This window comes from Mus caroli, unplaced genomic scaffold (assembly GCF_978045245.1).
Source record: "Mus caroli unplaced genomic scaffold, Mus_caroli_1 scaffold_2, whole genome shotgun sequence".
NCBI lineage: Eukaryota > Metazoa > Chordata > Mammalia > Rodentia > Muridae > Mus > Mus caroli.
The window spans coordinates 162,054,302-162,075,815 of record NW_028227257.1 but is presented as its reverse complement, the minus strand read 5'-3'; the positions used below and the strand labels follow the sequence as shown (position 1 = coordinate 162,075,815).

At 41.0% G+C, this 21,514-nt stretch overlaps 1 pseudogene; it reads left to right on the top strand.

Moving 5' to 3' along the window:
- Positions 1-5,142: 5,142 nt before the first annotated feature.
- Positions 5,143-13,001, top strand: LOC110289841 (ribosome biogenesis protein NSA2 homolog pseudogene; annotated as a pseudogene).
- The last annotated feature ends 8,513 nt before the right edge of the window (positions 13,002-21,514 follow it).

The window sequence follows — 21,514 nt, the reverse complement described above, 5'->3', positions numbered from 1 at the left end:
AGTTATGTTTCTTTTGTTTGAGGCAGGGTCTATCATGTAGCCCTGGCTGTCCTGGAACTCACTGTGTTGACCAGGCTGGCCTCCAACTCTTGAGAGGACTGCTTGCCTCTGCCTTCGAAGTACTGGCTCTAGGGGATATGCCACCATACCTGGCTGTATAAAATGTTTCTTTACAAGACACTTTAAGCAATGTAAAACTTTTTTTTTAAATATAGCATTTAAAAAGCCTTTTTGTGTCAAAGCAAAAATAATTTCTGCCACTGATGATATTCTCGGGCATTTTCACTGCTGGTTTGAGTTTGGTCAACGCCAATTGTCTGTACAGACTAACCCCTTCCTGCCACTCGCTTCCTGTGGTTTATTTAAGCTTTAAGTTTCTATAAGAATTCCTCTTATGTGAGCGTTAATTACTGCTGGAGCTTCAGGGATGGAATTGGCCAGACCTCTTTGCAGACAAAGCTCCCTCACCTGTTGTGGGAAGAGATTGAGTCGTACCTTTCTGAAAGGGAAACTGAGGCCTGAGTTCTAGTCACCAGTCGGTTAGACTAAGGACGAGCAAGCACATGCATTCAGCCTATCATAAGATGTTCAGGAGACAACCTAGACGGAAGCAGGTAACAATGTTGTAACTCTTCATTCCACAGGCTTCGTATGATTTGTGGGACAAAGCTAGACATTGTGACCAACAGTTGTGAAGTGTCTCTCGGTCCTCATTCTTAGGTGTGTGGGGTTTAAGCCCGATGATTTATGATAGAACCGAACTGCTTTCCTGCCGTCGTGGAGTTTTCTGGCGTGCACACTTTCCCAGAAGGAGCAAACCATCCATCAAGCACAGAGCACAAAGCAGTCCTGTTTAACTTAGATGTGAAAACAAACGACAGCCCCACAGTCACAGGGCATGCTTCTCTAACTGTCTCCTCTCCAAAACCAAAACACAACACAACAACAACAAACACAACAACAACAAACCAACCAATGAATCAAAGATTTGCTAGAAATTCAGCTCTTAATATAAACCCTGTCATTAAATCCCAACGTGAGGCCATCTCTCTAAGAAGTCATTTAGAAACCGACCTTGAAGAGATGAATTTTCTGGAACAGTCCCTTTAAGAGAAATGCTAGCAATGTTAGGGCTTATTTGGCCCCTAACTTTGATGTGGAGAAAACTTCATTTGTAGTTACCTTCGCAGAGATTGGCAGGATCAAGTTACAACTCTGTATCTATAGCTGTTGTATTTTCCAATTGCTTCAAAACCTTTTGAGTTTTAAAATTAGATTTTGGTAAAATATGAAGACATCATTTTGTTTTTAATCAGTCCCGTAGGCTATAAAGTTAAACCCAGTCAGTGGTACTGCTTTAAAGACTGCAAGGCTTTGTTTGTAAAGGTCACTGATGGTGTGAAAGGTGGAAGGAAGGGAGCAACACATCCCACATCTGAGAACCCAGGGAGGTGTGCTATTAAGAAGTTAGCAGAGCTTCAAGTACTTCCTAAGCCTTGCACAGTTAGAAAAAGCAGGGAAAATGTGTCCATGTTATTCATGAATTTTAAAATAAAATTCCCAGAGGCACAGCAGTTCCTTTGTTTTATAGAGCACAGTTTTCATTTTTCTCTAAGTGGGCATAAGGGAAATCCTCAGTGATTAATCTAGGAATCAGCATAAAAAATATTTATTTCTGAATTTTTTTATTCACAATTGGCATATTTTCTATAGTAATTTTAGCTGAATGCTGGGTCAAGAATATTACTATACCACCACCATAAAATGGTCTAGTATAAATATAGATTTTTTTGGAAAAAAGTTATACTAAAATATAAAACATATATTACTGATGGTAAATGTGTATTCAAAGTTTGCTGGATATGAAGATGTCCAGCAGCTCGTGAATGACTGCAACCTATATTGAGTTCTTCATTTTACATATTTCTGTGGCAGGTATAGAGTAATGTAAACTGTGTTATTGCTCTGTTCTCTCCAGCTCCCAGTGTTGCCAGCACTCTAGCAAGCATGCAGCATGCAGAAGGAGCAGCAGGCTGGGTTGAGAGGCACCAGGGCCTCTGATGCCTGACTGATTTAGGCTGAGTCAACTTTCTCACTATGGCCAGCCAAATATCTTCATGTTCTGACGCTTTCGTCTTCTAAAATAGTGTAGTGTAGAAGGAACTAGAGGTTTAAGGAGACCAAGTCCACATGAGAATCCCCAAACTACTGTGCTCCTCCTAGTGAGTCTGTGGGCAATTTACCAACAGCATCTCTTTCATTCACCTCTGAGGGTTAAATGAGGCTGAAGAAACACAGGACTTGGCAGGGCAGGAAGCCACCATCAGTCTACATGGCTTTGAGTTGAAAAGGCTGACCAATCCTCAAGACATTTTATTTCCATTGGCACACCTTGTTGTAATAATATTATTTTGTTAAAATAAGACACTTGACTGCCATCTGCTGGAAAATTCTCTTTGTAAATATGCAAATTTATGATGTCCATGGCTTAACCATGACACCCAGGCTATACCGGTGCCTTTGTGTAAACAATGAACTGCAATGCTGGACTCATAGCCATCCATGAGCGTCTGCTCACTGCTCTTCAGACTTCCGTGAAGTGCTAATTAGAAAAGCATTTCAGGCAACACTGGGTATAAATAAATTAACCTAAGAAATTAAAAATTCAAATTAAATCTCAATAAAAGGAATTGACACTTTCCGTCATCTCCCACTTGACCAAAAAGAATATTCTATAGTAAGCCCATAGTTAAAGTTTGCTGAGATACTAAGTGAGGGGCTGGAGAGATGAGTCAGCAGTTGCAGGATGCTGTTACTTGTGTAGAAGACCAACGTTAAACTAGCATCTCCTTCTGGGGCTCAAAACCATGTGTAACTCTAGATCCAGGGGATCTGACACCATCTTCTAGTGGTCGAGCCAGCAGGTAGGAAAGCAATTGTGCTGTGCTCTGATTCCCCAGGTTACCTAGGCTGCGATAGAGCAGGTCTCTGTTCTTGCAGGAAGTCCTTATTGTAGTGATGATTGCACACAAAGGGAAAATTCTGACTTATTGTCATACCTTGCTAGTACTACAATCACAGAGAATATTGGGTAGCATTACATACACATTCATTCACAGCGGGAACTCTTATCGGGATAAAGGATTTGTCGCTGGCAAAGACCACGGGTGCCAGGGTGGGTTATGGAAACCTAGAGGAAACAAATAGCCTGTTGTTCAAATTTTTGAAATGTTACAACTGTCACAGTAGTGTGATAAATGGTACTAACAGCTCCAAGGGTCATACTATGTAAGGATGGAAAACTGACCAGTCAGGTGCGATCTGTAGAGATATACCAGGACATACCATGGTGATAAAATACATTCAAAAGGGTAACATTACCAAGGATCTCAGTGGAGACTGTCTCTGTATGTAGGGCTCACTGGAAGAGAGGTAGTTATAGAATGGGGGCTCCTTGACAGAAATAAGGATAGGATCCCAAAATAAGAGAAGTCAGATAATACCAGAAGAAAAGTGTATGTAATTATCTCAACAGGATGAGGTTAATGTACTATCCAGTGGTCCTATCCTGACATTTATGAAGACAGTCAATAAAACTTCATGTTCTAGAGGCAAGACAAGGGTATAGAGGGGTAAACGTTTAAAACAGAATAAAAAATGGCTGGGTTGGAGAGTTAAAGCTTAGCTGCCTGTGCTGTTTAGTTTGTGAATCTCAACAGAGAAATTGTCTCCATCGTGTTGGCCTGCAGGCAGGTCTATAGGGCATTCTCTTAATTACTGATTGATGAAGTATTCAGTCCACTGTGGGTGGTGCCATTCCTAAGCAGGTAGGTCTGAGTTATGTTAAAAAAAAATCATTGCCAGCAGTGGTGGCACACACCTTTTATTCCAGCACTTGGGAGGCGGAGGCAGGCGGATTTCTGAGTTTGAGGCCATCCTGGTCTACAGAGTAAGTTCCAGGATAGCCAGGGCTATACAGAGAAACCCTGTCTCCGAAAAAAAAAATCAATAAAAGTCACAATTCCTGTGAATTGATCAGCTTTTGTATTGAGCGTAAGGAAGGCACTCATGGTGACTCAATCCTTGCATCTTTTTTATTTTCTTCCATTTTTAAAATTACCTCTTTGCAAAGATTTTAGTGTTAAATTCTGTTTCTCTGTTTTAAACCATCAATTCCAATTAATTCCCTGGAGGCCTTTGGGAAGAAAAGACTAAGTTAGGAAAGGAAAGAAAAACCACTAGGAGTTTATGTAGGGAGAGGAGAAAGAAGAGGGACTTGGGTCATCTCTATGCTGCGTGTCTTACTGATGGTTAAATACAGTGGTTTGTTCTGTTTTCTGCCACTTGAGGGTTATTTAATTAAATTCATGACGGAGGATGCTAACCAGCCCTGAATCTAAACTAATTGCTTCTCTGTTGGTGAGATGTAAAGCCAGGACTGATTTTCCCCTGGCTGATAGCGCTCCTAACTGACTCATCTGAATGTCATCTCCACTCCCCTCCACACGTAATTTGATCTCTGTATTTGATCCCTATTTAGTAGTACACTTCCCTAAACAGATGTCCTAGTAATTAAAATCCCACATGGGCACTCTAGTCAGCGAGTTACATGTATTTAATAGTTGGCTTAGAAACTTTTCACCCTTGGCTTCCCTGCCTCCCCACCCTGGTGCTATGTGTTACTGGCCTTTAGCAGTTTTAAATATTCAACTTGAAACTTGAAAAATAGTTCAAGTTGGCTGGGTTTGTTTTCCTGCAAGTGTGAAGTCTTTTCTTTTGCTGACAGCATTTCCCCACAAGTTCCAGGTCTTTCTTTCAACTCACCTGGATTTCCACCAGCATCCAAATTCTCACTGAATGAATCATCTGTGTACATTCATGCCAGATTAGCAATTAAAAAAAGAAATATTAACAAGGTTGTTATATCCATGGATTAAGAGTGCCCTTTATCATCCCCCCCCCGACATAGCCAAATATTTAAGTCTTAAAAATCTTCAAACAAAACAAAACAAAACAAAACAACAACAACAACAAAAAAAAAAACAAAACAAAAGAGGCAGGCTCATGTACCAGTGACACCCAGAAATTAAGAGTTTTTTTGGGACCAGGGAGGTTGTGGATGGCTACTCTGTGGGTGTCATCATGCCACAAAATGAATATATTGAATTGCACTGCAAATGATATGAATATTGTCTGAACTACCATGAGAAAAAGAGAAAGAAGGTCAAGAGGCCAGTGAACATTCAAAGAAGGAAAAAAAAAGAAAAGATTGGCCTGAAGGCTAAGCTCTACCATAAACAGTGCCATGCCGAGAAAATACAAATGAAAAAGACTATTAAGATGCATGAAAAGAAAAACACCAAGCCGAAGGATGATGGGAAGACTCCACAGGGAGCAGTCCCCACCTATCTGCTGGACAGAGAGGGGCAGTCCAGAGCAAAAGTACTTTCCAACATGATTAAGAAGAAATGGAAAGAAAAGGTGGGAAAACGGGAGTTCCCTCTACCCAAAGTTCGTGCCCAAGGAGAAACAGAAGTATTGGAAGTTATTCAAACAGGAGAAAGAAGAAAGGAGGCATGAAAGAGAATGGTTACTAAAGTCTGCTCTGTTGGTGATGGCTTTACAAGAAAACCACCTAAATATGAAAGGTTCATTAGGCCAATGGGTCTACATTTCAAAAAATCCCATGTCACACACCCTGAGCTGAAAGCTGCCTTTTGCCTGCCTATACTCGGTGTGAAAAAGAATCCATCATCCCCATTATATACAACCCTGGGTATGATCACCAAAGGCACAGTTACTGAAGTGAATGTGAGAGAGATGGGCCTTGTGACACAAGGAGGCAAGGTTATTTGGGGAAAGTCTGCCCAAGTTACCAACAATCCTGAAAGCGATGGGTGCATAAATGCTGGTCTTGCTGGTTTGACAGTGACGTCATTCACACAACTCATTCCACTCAACACTGAAGACCACACACTGTCAGGAAAATACAGTCACTGGGATCTTTCTGAATTACCGAGCAGCCGTATCCTTTGTGCAGTCATCAAAAAGTATTTATTAAGTTGTAAAGGAAAATAAAACACTGCCCAGTTAAAAAAAAAACAAACAGAAAAAAACCCAAAAAATAAAAAACAAAACAACTCCTCCATAACAACAAAACCTCCAAAAGGGGTATGAGATGAAATACTAAGAACTTGTTTGATTGCTGTAAGTCACCAAAGACCTTTCATGTGTTTAGAGGACAAGTTGGGGGAGAGTTTATTATGTGGAGTTCGCTACTTTGGGAGAGGATTTAAAACTTCTATTCATTTACAGAAGTTATTTATAAAAATGTGTTACTACTAAAAAGACTATATTTGTAATGATAAATCTGATAGGGACATACTTTTAAGCAAAACTTTTGGACAATGTTGAAACATAAAAGAGGTATACAAATTCACCTTCTATCTGACAGATAAGCATCAATTTTAAATTACAAAGAACTAAAGTCTTTTTAACAATGCATCAGTTTAGATACCTATCAAATTAGCCAGATGAAAATCAAGTAAGTGACAATCTTAACACAAGGACTTTATCAAATGTATACATTTGTCATCAGATGCATGTTTCTTGGAAGGTCACTTCTAGAATATTTCAGAACCTTTTTTTTCAAAATGTGATTTAAAAATCAAGCAGCAAGTTCTGAGGCCAAAAGTTACCGCTTTAGTTCTACAACTCTAAAAGCGGCTTCAGTACCACACTTACATTTCGAAAGTAGGTAAAAATCCTGCTGCGCAACTGAAACTTCATCGTGGTGGTTTCCATTCAACTAAACTAACACAGCCTCTGTAAATAAGCAGAGATATAAATTAACAAGTGTCTTAGATAAACAGTTGCACACAATGAGGGAGCGATACATAAGCAGCGATACCACACAGGAGCTAATATTTCAAGAAGGTAGACTCCCAAAAACAACGGGAAACAGTGTGGGTGTGATCATGTACTGTCTAAGAGCTACACTGCTCTGGACCTGAGAGTTCTAGGACTGGCATGGTCTTCGTTCTCACTGAACTCAGGGTATCCTCCCACTTCCCACCCCCGACCCCCATCTGCCCGTCCTCTTCCCCTGTATGGAGCAAGTTTTTCATCTATTAAAAGTTCAGAGCACTTTCCCCTCTGACCTGGGCTTCGCAAGCCTTGTTTTCCCTCCAGTCACTCCTTATGTCTTTCCTTGTTCTGCTCTTTCTTTCTGATCACTGAACAAAAATGTATTAATCCCGATAACCCATTCCTGCCTGCACTGTCTTGGTAGAAATTGGGAATGCTATTTTTCTTGACTCCCTCACCAAGTTTCGAGGATCATAAGAGCTCCTACAAAAGCTCAAACCACAGACTTATCCACCATTTTCCATCTGAGTGAGCTATAGCGAGGTGCTTTGCTTCTCTGTACTTCAGTCCCATAAATATAGAAAATAGAGACAATGAAACTACATAAATGCTAGGCGTGTTTGGCAGTGGTTACACGGGGTGATCCTGTGGACCACATGGTCAGAAGATGCTTACAACAGTCTCAGTTCCCTGCAAGTGCCAACACCAAGGCAGGGCTCAGGGAGGGTTCCCCTGAAGTCGGGGCACTTCCTCTTAGGGGTCGGTCTGGTCTGTTTTGCCTAAGGCTTCTGGGACTGTTCTTATTTGGATGGTGCTACAGTTAAGCTGTAGCCCCTGCATGCAGTCTGTGGCAGGTAAGGGCCAGAGCTGCAAGATGTGAGCACACTGGTTTAGAATAATCCTCACTCCCTTGGCTTCATCACTGAACATATTTCATGGCTTGTTTATGTTGGTTTTTCACTTTGCTATCGATTTGTGCTTAAAAAGTATATGTGTGCACATGCAGACACACAGAAACCTTCCTTTCTAGTCTGGGAGATGGGATTACAAAAAGACAAAGTGGGCCTGTAGAGTTTTGTAGGCCAAAGTATTGTCGTAATATAAGATGTTTTTCACTGCCATGCAATAGTCTCCATATCGTTTACATTATTGTCGTTTTATAGATCTCAGGATAACTGTAAAAACTTAACGCTCTTCCAGAGAGTGAAGGAAAGCACAACGTCTCAGGGACATTTTTGAAAAAGAAACTGGAGAAAGAAGCACTTACAACCTAAATGCTACCCTGTAGAAGAGAAATGAGTTGAGAAAAAGCAAAGTATACAAACAACAAAATATACAAATAAACAAAATCTACAGACAACAAAAATTTGAGCATTCAAAAAAAAAAATACTGGGATGAGCGAACCTTCCAGATAAACGCTCTTCTAAGTGACCTTCATAAACTGATATATAGATACATGATGTACTGTTCAAAAAGTTTTCCAGAAGACTCTAAGATGTAAATGCTACCTCTCTTGATATTCCTCACAAATACTCATGTTACAACTTATTACTTATGACTTTTGGCATAGCTGATCTGATCTAAACAATTCTATGTATACATCTATTTCTTCCATAATTTTGTGGTGTATTTCTCTTCCATGACAGCTTCTGTTTTATACCTCCCTCTTTAACCTGAGATGGATTTCAGTATGGATGAAGATGCATTCAGAGTCCCTCCAGTGACTGGCCAGTATTCCTAGTACTGCTTGTTGATAATCCATGCCCTCCCCATTAGTGATGCTTCATTTACTGGCATATTGAATTCAGAGCTATCTACTCCAAAATATCAATCTGTTTGTCAACCTTTTTTCAGTAATTCAATATTGCTGTAATTATTATGGCTTTATAATATGTATTAATATCTGGTACAGTGAATATCCCTGTTATTCTTCATGATCAGATCTATCCTGGTTACTCTGTTTTTTTTTCCTTCAGATAGTTATTGTTTCAATTCAAACCTGTCCCACTGGATTTTTTTGGTTAAAATTGCAAATATTTACCTAGGACCATATATATCATAACCTATTCATAACTTTGCCTCCCTTTCCTTTGCGGGTATAGATCTCTTTCAGTTTTTGCCAACATTATTTATGTGTGAATAGGATCATTTTATTATTTTGCATAGAATCTTTTTAAGCAGTTAATTGGTAAATCACTGGAAAACCTTTTTATATGTAACATATATATACACACACATACATAAATGCATATACGTAGATATCTATGTATCTATGTATATGGTGTATGCTCGCATTCTATGTGGGTGTGCATTTGTATAGATGTACACACCTGTGTATACACCCATAGAGGCTAGAGGAGGATGTCGGTCCGCTGTCCCATTCTACAACCCTACCTTATTTCTTTCCATGGAGTCTTTCACTGAACCTGAAGCCTGCCCGTTTAGATAGGCTGGCTGGCTAAAAATGCTCCTAGGACCTGCCTGTGTCTGCTTTCGGTGCTGCAGTTACATGAGCACACACACACACACACACACACACACACCTGGCTTTTTTACCTGGGTGCTGGAGATTCAGACGCAGGTTCCCATATTTACACAGCAAACACTTTTATCCACTAAAACCGTCTCTCAAGCCTCTCTTCAATATTCTACAGTAGCTTTTCAACTAGGTTTCTAAGATTTTATAGGCAAAAGAATGACCTACAAATAAAAGCATTTCCCCATCGCTTTGAAATAGTCTCCCTGTTATTTACATTCTATCTTTTTAGGTATTTCAACATAATTTCAAATAACAGTGATAACAGGTATCCTCATATTTGATTTTAATGAAAATGCTTCTATGGTTCTTTAATTAAGTATAAAAATTTTAAGACGAGAACAGAAGTAGAGGAAAGAATAAAATGGCACTCGTCCATCCACCACCTTCAAACCTTCCACATGTTTTTTACATATGCTTTCAAATTGATACAAATTCTACCCTTCTAGATAAAGGCTTAGAAATACATACTCAGATACTGAAATTTATTTTCATTATTAGGCATCAGTCCAACTAATAGGTAAAGACATTCAATGATGCCTTCTCCTAAATAATGAGCAAAGACATTCCACTGCTATGTGATGGCAGAAATACTGGATAACAGTCTAATTGGTTACCAATTAGGGAGTGAAAAATTGTGATTCATTCATGCAATTGTACTAAAAAATATAATTACATAGTAATTATAATTAATAATTAATTATAATTAATGTAATTTAAAAACATACTCCTTGTCACTGCTGTCTCCTTTGTGTTTTGTAGTTTTATTTATGCTCTGTATATTTCATTAAAAAAATTTTCAGGGATTTCTCCTTCTTGACCTTTCTTTTTGAATTGATCCATTTTATTGGCCTCTAATTCATCCATTTCTCATGCAATCATTCTTCAGTCCTTTCTTGATGATGATAATGATGATGACGATGACGATGATGATTTGGTTGTTGTGTTTTATGTGCTGCTCAGTTCATTCAATTTCCTTCCTTCTCATTGAAATCTCACCTGTTAAACAATGCCGGTAAGCTAGCTGTGGTTGCAAGTGACCTTCAGATGTTTCTAACAGTTTGATCTGCTCCGAGTGGGGGGAGATTTGTTAACACTGAACATGTCATTTAAAATAATGTGGCTCAGACACTAGAGGCATAAGAATTCTAAAAGTGTTTGAGTAATGGGACACAATTGCAGCCAGCTTTTGACCTACTACTGAGGCCAGTGCCTATTTTGTAAGTATAAAACTGCATGGTTGCTGAACACTGTCTATACTCATAAATTTGGGAAGAACTAGCAGCCATAAATTAAGGAGGTACTCTTCGGTTCCTTTATTAAAATAACGTTTGATATTGCATAGATATGAATAACCTAAGATATCCTTAAATGTCTTTTTCTTTCTTTGAAAATGAACACATTATCTGTACAGCCTTGCTTCATTTTTTTGTCATAATTAAATTCAGATGGAATGGTTTTCAAGTGCAAATATTAAAAATTGTAAACACAATAAGAGAAAAAAGTTTTCATTGCAAACACCAATTCACTAACTACAGATGTAGATGAAAGCAGATTATGTATTTTAAGTGGCGTTCAAGGCTAGAATTTTAAGCAGTAAACTGCAATATGAAAGCAAGTTTGCAGGTATGTGATCTTTACCAAGGCCTGCAGCAGAAATCATTACATTCATGTGTTTGCAGATTATGTAACAGGTTTTAAGTGGCCAAGAGAGGGAGGATTTTGTGGTTAGAAAGTGGAAATGTTCTATTTAACATCTGACCCTAGTGAGTCCCATCTCGAATTACTGTTGATCAAATTACAGATGATTGGCAAGCCAGGTGGGAGGCAGAATGTGTCTGATGAATCTTCAATAAACATGTTGCCACAAACCAGTGCAATTATTATTAAAATCATGAACCTAATGCTCTTATATTTAAAATAGTGTCAAGAAAAATTGTTTTGCAAAGCACTGTGAGCTAGAGGTTGCGGTAAAAGGCTCATAATTTATCTTCTCCTAGTGATTTTACAACAAGCAAAACAGCTTTGTGAAGATGCACTAAAAACATATAATTAGAGATCCAGATTAACAGTTTTATAAGCATAATTGAAAGTATTTTTGTTTTACACAAACATGCATCTCAACTTTTCATACTTCCAAATGTTGAAAGCATGTAAGAGCCTATGATCTAGGAATTAGCTCATATGAGGAAACACCAATAGAAACCAAATAAATAGAAGCCCAAACTTTTATCTCTCTCCCAAGCCCAAATATTTGGCAATGATCTCAACCGATTGCCTTCTAAACTAGCACTTTAATGAGACAGTAATCCAGAGCCAAAACAGAGAGAGAGAAAAAAAAATAGTTTGTCATGGTTGTGAAATCTTTAGGAAAGTATACGTAACACCCAAACACTGCCAAAGAAAAGCTAACCTTGAGGGCAATTTTAAGTGCTAAGATTTGACGAGAAGATGGAATCCCAGGGCATCAAGAGCAAGGAGAAACAGAAAGGAAAACAGATACAAAGTAGCACGTTAGTGAACACTTATGAGAAAGTACAGCTGACTGTTCGTTCTGCAGCTTTCAGGCAAAGCTCAAGCCTTGGGAGTGTCCGTAGTAGAGACTGATATGCCGGGTAGTGCTTGTTTTCTGCCTCTGTGAAGGTTTGTCTCATACTGTTCTAACTCACCTTGCGCTGGGGCCTTGGGCAGATAGAGGCAGAATATTCCACTATCAGGGCCCCTATAAGGGAGCAGGGTTGAATCTTTACCCTCATTTGTTGGGGGTTATCTGGCAGGGAGGGAACAGGAGTGGAACCCTCAGCAGAAAGGCCAGCCCTGGATACCGAAGCAGAGGTGGTGGTGAGGTTGGTGGGGCTAAGTAAATCTGGAGAAGTGCATCAATTGCTCTCGTTGTTCTTTAGGCAACAACATTGCCATATTGTTCTTTAGGATAATTGCTTCCTATTGTTGGAGTGCATCTACTCTAAGAGGACTTAGTTCTGAGAAGGATGCTTTTAAGGCTCACATTTCATTTCCTAAGCAGTAAATATTTTTTCCTATCAGCTTGTCTCTCAGTCACCTACCCCCTAGCAGCAGCTTCTCCCCAAAACGCACACCCTACTTCAGCCAACTTTTGAGGACATTATTTTACTTACAGTTTGAGCAGAATAAACTTTAAATACCTTTAGATTACAGTTCTGTGAATTGTGGCAACTGTGATGTAACCACCACTGCGTTTGAGCTATAAAGTTATTGTCCAGCCTGCAGTGTACTACTTTCGTTTTCTGGCCAGGCAAATGCTTTGTTTACAGCTTTTAAACATGGACTCTAGTTGGTCATGATCTTTTCTGTGATTTTTCTCATGTTATGTTTTCAGATCCGTGTGAGTCGTTACCTGTATTAACACTGAGTTAATGCTAGGTCTCTTCTTGAGGGTGTGATGTGCTTTTAGACAGTGTTACCTGCATTATCCTCACTACTCCTCACCATCCTGACCAGAACAGACCCAGAGCGTCCCGAAGCTGGAATCACCACACTCTAGGGACACCCCGCGACTTCCTCCAAGACCAAGGATTCCAGCTGGGCGGCCGCTGGGCCACTGGAGTGCGCAGATGACGGATTCTCAGGCTCACAGAAGGCAGAACCCTGGCCGGAAAATAACCCGAACTCGGTCTAATGCAGCGGTTCCGGGAGCAGCATGCTTATTAGAGCAAGGACAACCGCACTACACCCGGCGTTTCCCTCCGCGCGCGGACGGCTCTACTTCCCGGCCGGGCGCTTGGCTCGGGGCTCGTAAGCTCTCCGTGGGCGCCTTTCCCGATGTCGTCGCTGGGCTTCCCGGGAGCAGGGGTGGCCGCGCTGCCGCCGCGCGCTGCACGGAGCTGACCTTGTTCTGCGCGGTGTCAGCTTGCATAGCGTCGGGAGTTCCGGTCGAGACGCGTGGGCCCAAGGCGCCCCGGCCTGCCCTCCCCTCGCGGGCCCCGCGGCGGACTTTCGTTTTGTGCCGAGCGCCAGGGCATTGTTCCCCTGCTCACGGGCTCACCGGGTGGCTTTGTCTGTCGGCCTTCCCGGGGCGGAAGGAGGCCAAAGGCTGGAGCGTGGGTTTGGATTGTGCACCACCTTCTCCTTTAGCTTTGAGCCACTGGCCGTTGTCCTCTTTAGGGTTTTGATCTTTGGGTTTTATTGTTTTCTTGTGCTCAAAATTGCGTACAGAAGCTAGTTTTCTGGCTCTTTGCATCATCTTGTGTCAGGAGAAAAGAAAGAAAGAAAGAAAGAAAGAAAGAAAGAAAGAAAGAAAGAAAGAAAGAAAGAAAGAAAGAAAGAAAGAAAGAGAGGAAGGGAAGGGAAGGGAGGAAGGAAGGAAGGAAGGAAGGAAGGAAGGAAGGAAGGAAGGAAGGAAGGAAGGAAAGGGAAGGGAGGGAAGGAGGGAGGGAAGAAAAGAAAAGAGAGGGGGAAAAGAAAAAAAAGGAAAGGAAAAAAGAAGAGAGAAGAGAAGAGAAGAGAAAAGAAAAGAAAAGAAAAGAAAAGAAAAGAAAAGAAAAGAAAAGAAAAGAAAAAAGAATATGAGGCCTCCTCGGGTTGGTGTGCAACCCTTGGCAGAAGCAATGTGACCTTGGAGCCTAGGGGAGGGAATTGACCTGTGTTAGAATTAGGTTTAGGGGTCCTATGATTTAAGACTATCCAAAGCAAACGTGGGAAGAAATTGAAGTCTAAGAAGTCATCATCTATTTGTGCATACAACCTGTCAGGAATGAGAAAACAAGTAAGTAATAGCAAATAAATAATACCAGCAAGGCAGAATGTGAGCTCAAGGTTGGCTTTAGAACTTCTTTTCGCCAGTCATGACATTTTAAACCTTTTGCATACAGTTTATGTATTTGCTTATTGGGTTCTCTCCTTCCTATAAACCTACTAAAAAAACAAAACCAAAAACAAACAAACAAACAAACACCAGGAGTTCACTTTTTTCCCTGGAGCCTAGTATGTTATTTGGCAATATATACAGCATTGCAGATATTTGCTGAATCAGCAAGTTAAAAAAAAAAAAAGCATTACTTAAAGGTCCTGTGAGTTGAGGATAAAAATACCACAGGACACAAGGGAAATGGTTCTTAACTCGCTTTTACTTTTTGACTCCTTATGAGTCTAAGGAGAAGCTGATGAGTTCTCGAGTCAAAGGTAGCCCAGTTTGCCATTTCATTTTTCAAAGGAAGAAAAAGATCTCTCTCCTCTCTGCTTCTTCTCAGTCTCGGGACTCTGATGTGAACTCACCCAATGTGCACAAGGAAAACGGAAGCCCACACTGTGCTTCACTGATGTGCAGTTAGAGAGTTCCCTCCAGTCTGTGGCACTGCCAGGAGTGTTCACGGCCAGCCATTGTGAGTCTTCGAAGACAACATTGGTTGGAAACTGGGCGAACCTCCTTAGTTTAGAGAAAAATGACATGAAGTATTTAAATGGGATCCCCTCCCCCCAATCTCAGACTAGGCAGCTACCCACAAGGAATTCTCCTGTATCAATTTGTATTTCTTTGGAAGTTTTGGTTTGGCAAAATCTGCAGCTTGGCTGGACAGGCTTGTAATTCCTACCAGATGATCTCTCCATAAGAAGTAAATTTAAGATTTCATGTATTAATGTCACAATCATTCCAGTAATTATGGCACCCTAATATGGAACACTAGAGACATCTTTTGAGGTCATGCTTTCAAGTGTATCTAACCAGTGAACTATGTAACCAGTGAACATCCAGTAGTGTCAGGGATTGTCACCGGTGCCACAGGTACAGCAGGGAGCAGACAAAGGTCTCCCTGCTCTCCAACAGCATTGCATTATCACTGTACTTTTCCTCTATTTTAATCATTAATTTGCCATCTGCCTTCTTGACTGGCTGGGCCTCTTCACTAGGTTTTTTTTTTCTTTCCTATTTCCTGTCTCTCAGTTCATTCAGAATATAAATTTATGAAATAAAATGTGATGAAATAAAACAAAGAAAATGGCCATTTAAAAAGCTAACTTGTAGCAAAAGCATTATTTTTTCAAGTTTTCTTTTTTATAAAGTCTGAATATTCTTTCAGTTGGCTGTGGTGTGAATGGAAAAAATTACTACCTAGTCAACTTCTATCCTTCTGTAAGAACGTTTTTTTTCACCTAAACTTTGATCACAGCCAACTTTAAAATACCCTACAAACATAATGTGGAAAATAGCAACATAGAGCATGTAAAATAGATGCCCTCATTATTGATTTTCTTCCTTTCCTCCCTCATTCTCCCTTCCTCTCCCTCTCCAGGTCTCTGTCTCTTGACAGAGTCTCACAGGGCAGCTCAGCCTGGACTCAAATTCGCAGCAACCTTCTTCTGCCTTAGTCTCCAGGTGCTGCGATCGCAGGCATAAACCACTTTCACAGACTTTTAGGAAAATTTTTAGAAAGTAGTAAATAATACTAGCTTAGAGGTCTGGGTTGTGTGCGGAGATCCTAGTGTATCGCTCAGCAGGAAGGAACGGTCAGTCTTAATTTATCTTAGCTGCACTGTCCTTGATTTTCTGCCACTTGTTGTTTGCTCTAAGTTTTCTCCCTTTACTCTGAAGTACTTGCTGCCCTCAATGTTCTCTGAGGACCATAGATTAAGTACAATTCTCCTCCTCCCCCATTGCCTGTTTACAGGGATTTTATTTCAGATTTGCTGAGACATTTTTCTGCACGATCTCTGTTTCCCTGCTCATTGTCTTTGGACTAAAAGGAGGAGGTCAGGTGGTCTCTTCCCAACCTTCCTTTTGCAATTTTCCAAACAGTGAGGTCAGAGATGGATTACTGACCATGCTGGTGAGTCTCAGTGTTGGCTGGCATAGGAGAATCACTTGGGAGGCCTTTAAAAAAATACTGGTTCCTAGGCTGCTCTGGACCAGTTAATTTCAAATCAGTGGAATTAGAGTCCTGGTGCTGTTCTTGTTATAAAACATCTAGAATACTACACGGAACAGCCACTTCGGGAAGCCATGCCATGGGTAGCTCAGAGGCACGTTTAGAACAGGCGTTCTCAAGCTCAGTCCCCCCGTCTCTACGGTACACGGGCTGGGATTATAGGTGCGCGTCGTTAGTGGACTCACAGGTGGCTTATCCATAAATTAAAACGCGATGGAAGAACCTTCTAAAGTTCTCTAAGATCTAAGTTTTAATGTGCAGTGGTTAATTTAGGAAGATAGTTTCACCAATCCCCCTTGCTTTAAAAATGTAAAATTACTGTAAAAGCACACATTAAATGTGTGTGTCTATGGGGACACCACAGCAATCAATGTTCAGAGCATTTTTATCACTTCCAAAGTTCGATCGTGCCCCTTTGCTCGTGATCCCCACCCATCAGTCTCAAACAACCTGTGATCTGTTTCCTGCCATTATTGATTAGCTTGCTTTTCTGAAATTTATATAAAGGCTCCAGGGGCAGGGGATGACTCAGTAGATAAAAAGCTTGCTGTTCCAAACACAAGAAACTGAGTCTGGATCCTTACCACCCACATAAAAATCACAGTGCTGGAGAAGCAGCAACAGGAGCATTCGTGGGATTTGCTGGCCATCCAGCCTGACCTACTGAAAGAGAGACCCTGCCTCAAAATCTACCATGGAGAAGCAATTGAGAAAGAAACTGGGCATAAAACTCCGTCCTCCACACACATGCACACGTGCATACAAATATTTAAGCACATAAAACCTTCATATATACTACTTTCTGGTGTCTGGATACTTTGACTCTGCCTAACGTATTCTTTTTGCAGTGTGCCTATTTTTGCATTCTTCCATTAGAAGTGGGGTCTGTTCTCCAACTCTTGAATCTAGGAAGGCACTCTAGCCTGGCTTGGCCAACATAATGCAATGGAAATGACGCTGTATGATGTATTCTACCCATGTGGAACACAGCTGTTACATAAAAATGAGCTACATCACAAAATTAAGAGGGGTATGTATGCACAGGGATGTGGGAGGAGGAAGAGAAACAGAGGGGAATAAAGACGTCTTACTCAACAGCACTAAAATCCTTAGGCGTGTAATTGAAGCCATCTTGGCTGCATAGTCACAGGTAAGGTACCTTAGTCAAAGACCATGTGGGCCAGAAAAGCGCTATCTTCACTACCCCATGCCTTGATTCCTAACCCTAAGAACTGTGGGCTAATGAAGGGCTCTTGGTTTAGTACTGGATCTTGGGATAGCAGGTACAAAGCAGGAGTTAGCCAATGCTGTGAGGTTTCCTGCATCGTCTTCCTTTGAGGACCAACTGAGTTTCTTTCTGACCACAGGAATAAACTGGATGTGGTGGCAGATGTCTTTAACCCCAGCCCTTGGGAGGCAAAGACAGGTGGTTCTCTGTGATTTTTGAGGCCAGCCTGATTTACAAAGTAAATTCCAGGGCTGTTACACAGAGAAATCCCATCTTGAGGGAAAAATTACCTAATTATTCAGATAGTCTTCCCACATCTCTGTGCTTCCTTTTCATACTGTTTCCTTATAGTTACCATAAATTCATCTAAATTTTAATTTTGAAACTGTTTCCTCAGTTTGAACATTACAGAATCTTTTTTACCTTCCACTTTATAGGCTTAAAAAATGTATCAAATTCTTTCCCTCTTCCACAGTGTTCTGGCATTAGAGGTACAATATTAAATAAAGAATTCCCGGCTTGGGGACCAAGAGTCCTCACCTCATATGTAATGAGCTGTGTGGATCTGTGACAGTTTCACATCCTCCTGCCTCACTGTCTCCATATAAAATAAAACCGTTTCCTGGATGACAGAGCATGAGTCATAAACAGATGGGAAAGCCATGCAGAAGTAAGAGGACTCTTCGTTTTTATGACTGACGGATCCTCCGCAAAAATACTTGCATGTCTCTCATGTGTGTCAGGTTCTCTATTGTAGGCCTGATTGCATACGATTAGCTTGCTTATCATTTGGAAGTCAAGAGAAACACTATTTCTGCCTTAGGACTTTTTGTTGGGAGAGAGAGAGAGAGAGAGAGAGAGAGAGAGAGAGAGAGAGAGAGAGAGAGAGAGAGAGATTTTGCTATTTTCATAGCATTTGGTTATGGCCTATTATAAGACTCATTATAGTTAGGGAAACTATGGGTGAGAGAAACACTCTTGTGGAAAGATGAGCTGAGGTTTATATGAAGAAATTCACCAGTTTATGGAGGCTTATAAGATTTTAGAAGCTACTCCCATTTGAGACTGCCTTAGCAGTGATTTTAAACTTTAACATCAAGAAGGAATAGGAGGAAGAGGAAGAAAAGGAAAAGGAAGACACCAAATACATCAACTGTATTTCTGTTTGTATCCCTTGACTGTCTTCCAAGTTTCTGCTTCACTTTTGTTTCCATAGCAACATGCAGAGATAAACAGGTAGTAAATATTGAGCAAAAGTTGAATGAATAAAAGGAGAATAAAAAGTCAAGGAAAATGCTTAAAAATCTTACCGGTGGCTCAAGCATCCAACTACCAATTCCTAGAAGATGGGTTACAGAAGATGGTGACTGTATCCATCAGGATACTGTCAGCAAAATCCTAAGGGAAAAATGTTTTAAGACAAGCAACTACCTTTCTTGAACAAAACTAATTGCAAGTGGACAAGAGCTAGAGGAGGATTGGAGAACAAAGGAGACACAGGAGACATAGACATCAGTTGCAAAGAGTACACTTTATTTGGATCCTGGTTTGTTTGTTTTGTTGTTGTTGTTTTTTGTTTTGTTTTTTTGTATGTTGAGATTATTTTATTTTATGTGCATTGGTGTTTTGCCTGTGTGTATGTATATGAACCATGGGAGGCCTGGTGCTGGCAAAGTCAGAAGAGGGTCTCATATCCCCCAGAACTGAGGTAACAGATGGTTATGGGACCCTAACCTGGGTGCTCTGCAAGAGCAGAAAGTGCTCTCAACTGCTGAGCCATCTATCTCTCCAGCCCCAGAATTCTGATTTTTAAAAAAAAATTATGATATCATGAGACATTTAGAAATCTGAACATTGCCAATTTGGTGGCATGAGTTATCAATTGTTTTGCTTGTAATGTTTACAAATAAAATGATATCATATCTAGACTTTGCCTCAAAGGCCTACGGGAGGAGGACTTGGGCAAGAATAGGATGGGCTGAGGTAGGGACTGAGGCTGGAGAGGAGTTGCATGCTCACACGTAAGGCATCACCACAGTGGGCAAGTTAATGTGTGCTTTGAGCTTCTTACTGAAGTGTGGCAAACAGAAAAATGTGGCAAAGCCCTGAAAAGCTCCTGGTGTGGAACAGGAACCGTTTACATTATACAACTAAAAGGATGGGTTCTCCCCTCACTGGGAAAAGGTTTTCGTTTCACATAAGGATATGTGTGATTTCTTACCTGTGCTCAAATTAGCAAGCCAATCAGGAACATATGTCTTTTTCAGAGTAGCCTACCCTCTGAGGAGATGTAACGTTTTTTAACGATAGTTGTTGCAGGCAGTCTTTCAGTGCAAAGCAAACTGGGAAAACGGTCTCCTGGCACACTCGCCAACATTTGTAATAGGTAGTGAAGCTTGTTCACGCCTACAAAGTTCAAAGTCCTACAAGTTAAGCTGAGTGTCCTAAGGTGCTTATCACTGCAGTTAAACAAGGCGTGGTGACGGAATGTGCACAGCACTCTGGGAAAAATTACTTATGTCCCTTTGCACAGTGTTGCTTACTTAGAACATTGACTTGCCTCAACCTCACACTGTGTCCAAGCTTGTAACTGACAACTGTTTTCCCAAAACCCAAAGATTGTGTGTAAAAGAACAATCCTTACTTGTATCTGACTTGCCCTCAGAAACCCCAGGTAAGGCACTTTGCCCTGTGTTCTCCAGCCCAAGCCCTCAGGTGTAGACTCTGAATGGTTGGCACAAAGCATGGATTTAAATGACCAAATGGTGTTTTTATGTTACAGTTTCGTTTGTAAGTTATTTGGAAAGCACTTCTTACCAGTAACCAGACGCTTTGCCAGCTAACAGCTAAGTGCTTTCCAGAGATTCCTAATGTCTGTCAAGAGGAGTATGGCCGCTCTCTGCTTCACTAGTGAGGAAAGCAAGGCTCAGAGAAGTGGGTGGCTCACCAGCCTGTAAGTGGCAGGCAGAGCAGGCAGTCAGAAGTGGGCTGTCTGGATTTATTGTTTTCTCCTAGTGTGCGTGTGTGCATAAGTACGTATGTGTGTGTGTGTGTGTGTGTGTGTTCATGGGTGGATAGATACAAATGTGTGCATGTGAAGGGCAAAAACTTCAGGTACCATTCCTTAGTCACTATCCACCTTTTTCTCTCTCTTGAAGTAGGGTTTCTCACTGAACAGGCATTATACCTTGCCATCGTGTCATCATGCTCTTCCCCCCTCCCTCCTTCCTTCCTTCCTTCCTTCCTTCCTTCCTTCCTTCCTTCCTTCCTTCCTTCCTTTCACATTTGTTCTGGGCACCAGATTCAGGTCCCCACACTTGCAAGGCAAGCACTTTTCTGGCTGAGCCATCTCTCCAGCCGTTATCCTATAGCATTAGTCATTTTCTCGTTGACATTGTAAGCCCCATCAGAGAACTCGTTCATTAGTCTCCAGGGCTCCTTAACCCTAGTAGAGTTATATAAACACTGTTGCTCTCAACAAATCGTTCAAGTGCTGGTGTCCTGCAACTTGTCTAACCTTCTCAAGCCATGCTGCTTACCAGTGTTTCCCAGGCTCACTTTTTGGAACTGACCAAGTGTGATTATCCAATAACTATTTAAGGGAAATGTTTGAGAACAGGTCTGCATCTGGAGGCAGAGAATTACACTTAACAAGGGAAAGAGGAAGGAAACCAAACCCTGTAAGCAAGGTGAGGGAAACTGAGGTTGAAATGTAAGAACCAATCAATCGGTCAGGTTGATGCAGTTTCCCTGTGTGGGCCCTAGAGTAAATGGAAAACCCAACCAACAATGGAGAAAAGCCAAAACACTGGAACCAAGTGGAACACACACACACACACACACACACACACTCACACACACATGGGATGGTTGTAGAAGATAGACTCTCCAGATATAAAAACCACACCTCTCCCTGTTCCCCTGTACCCAGCCTGCTGGGACCTGTTTGCCTTTCCACTGCCTTAGAGGAACATTTTCCT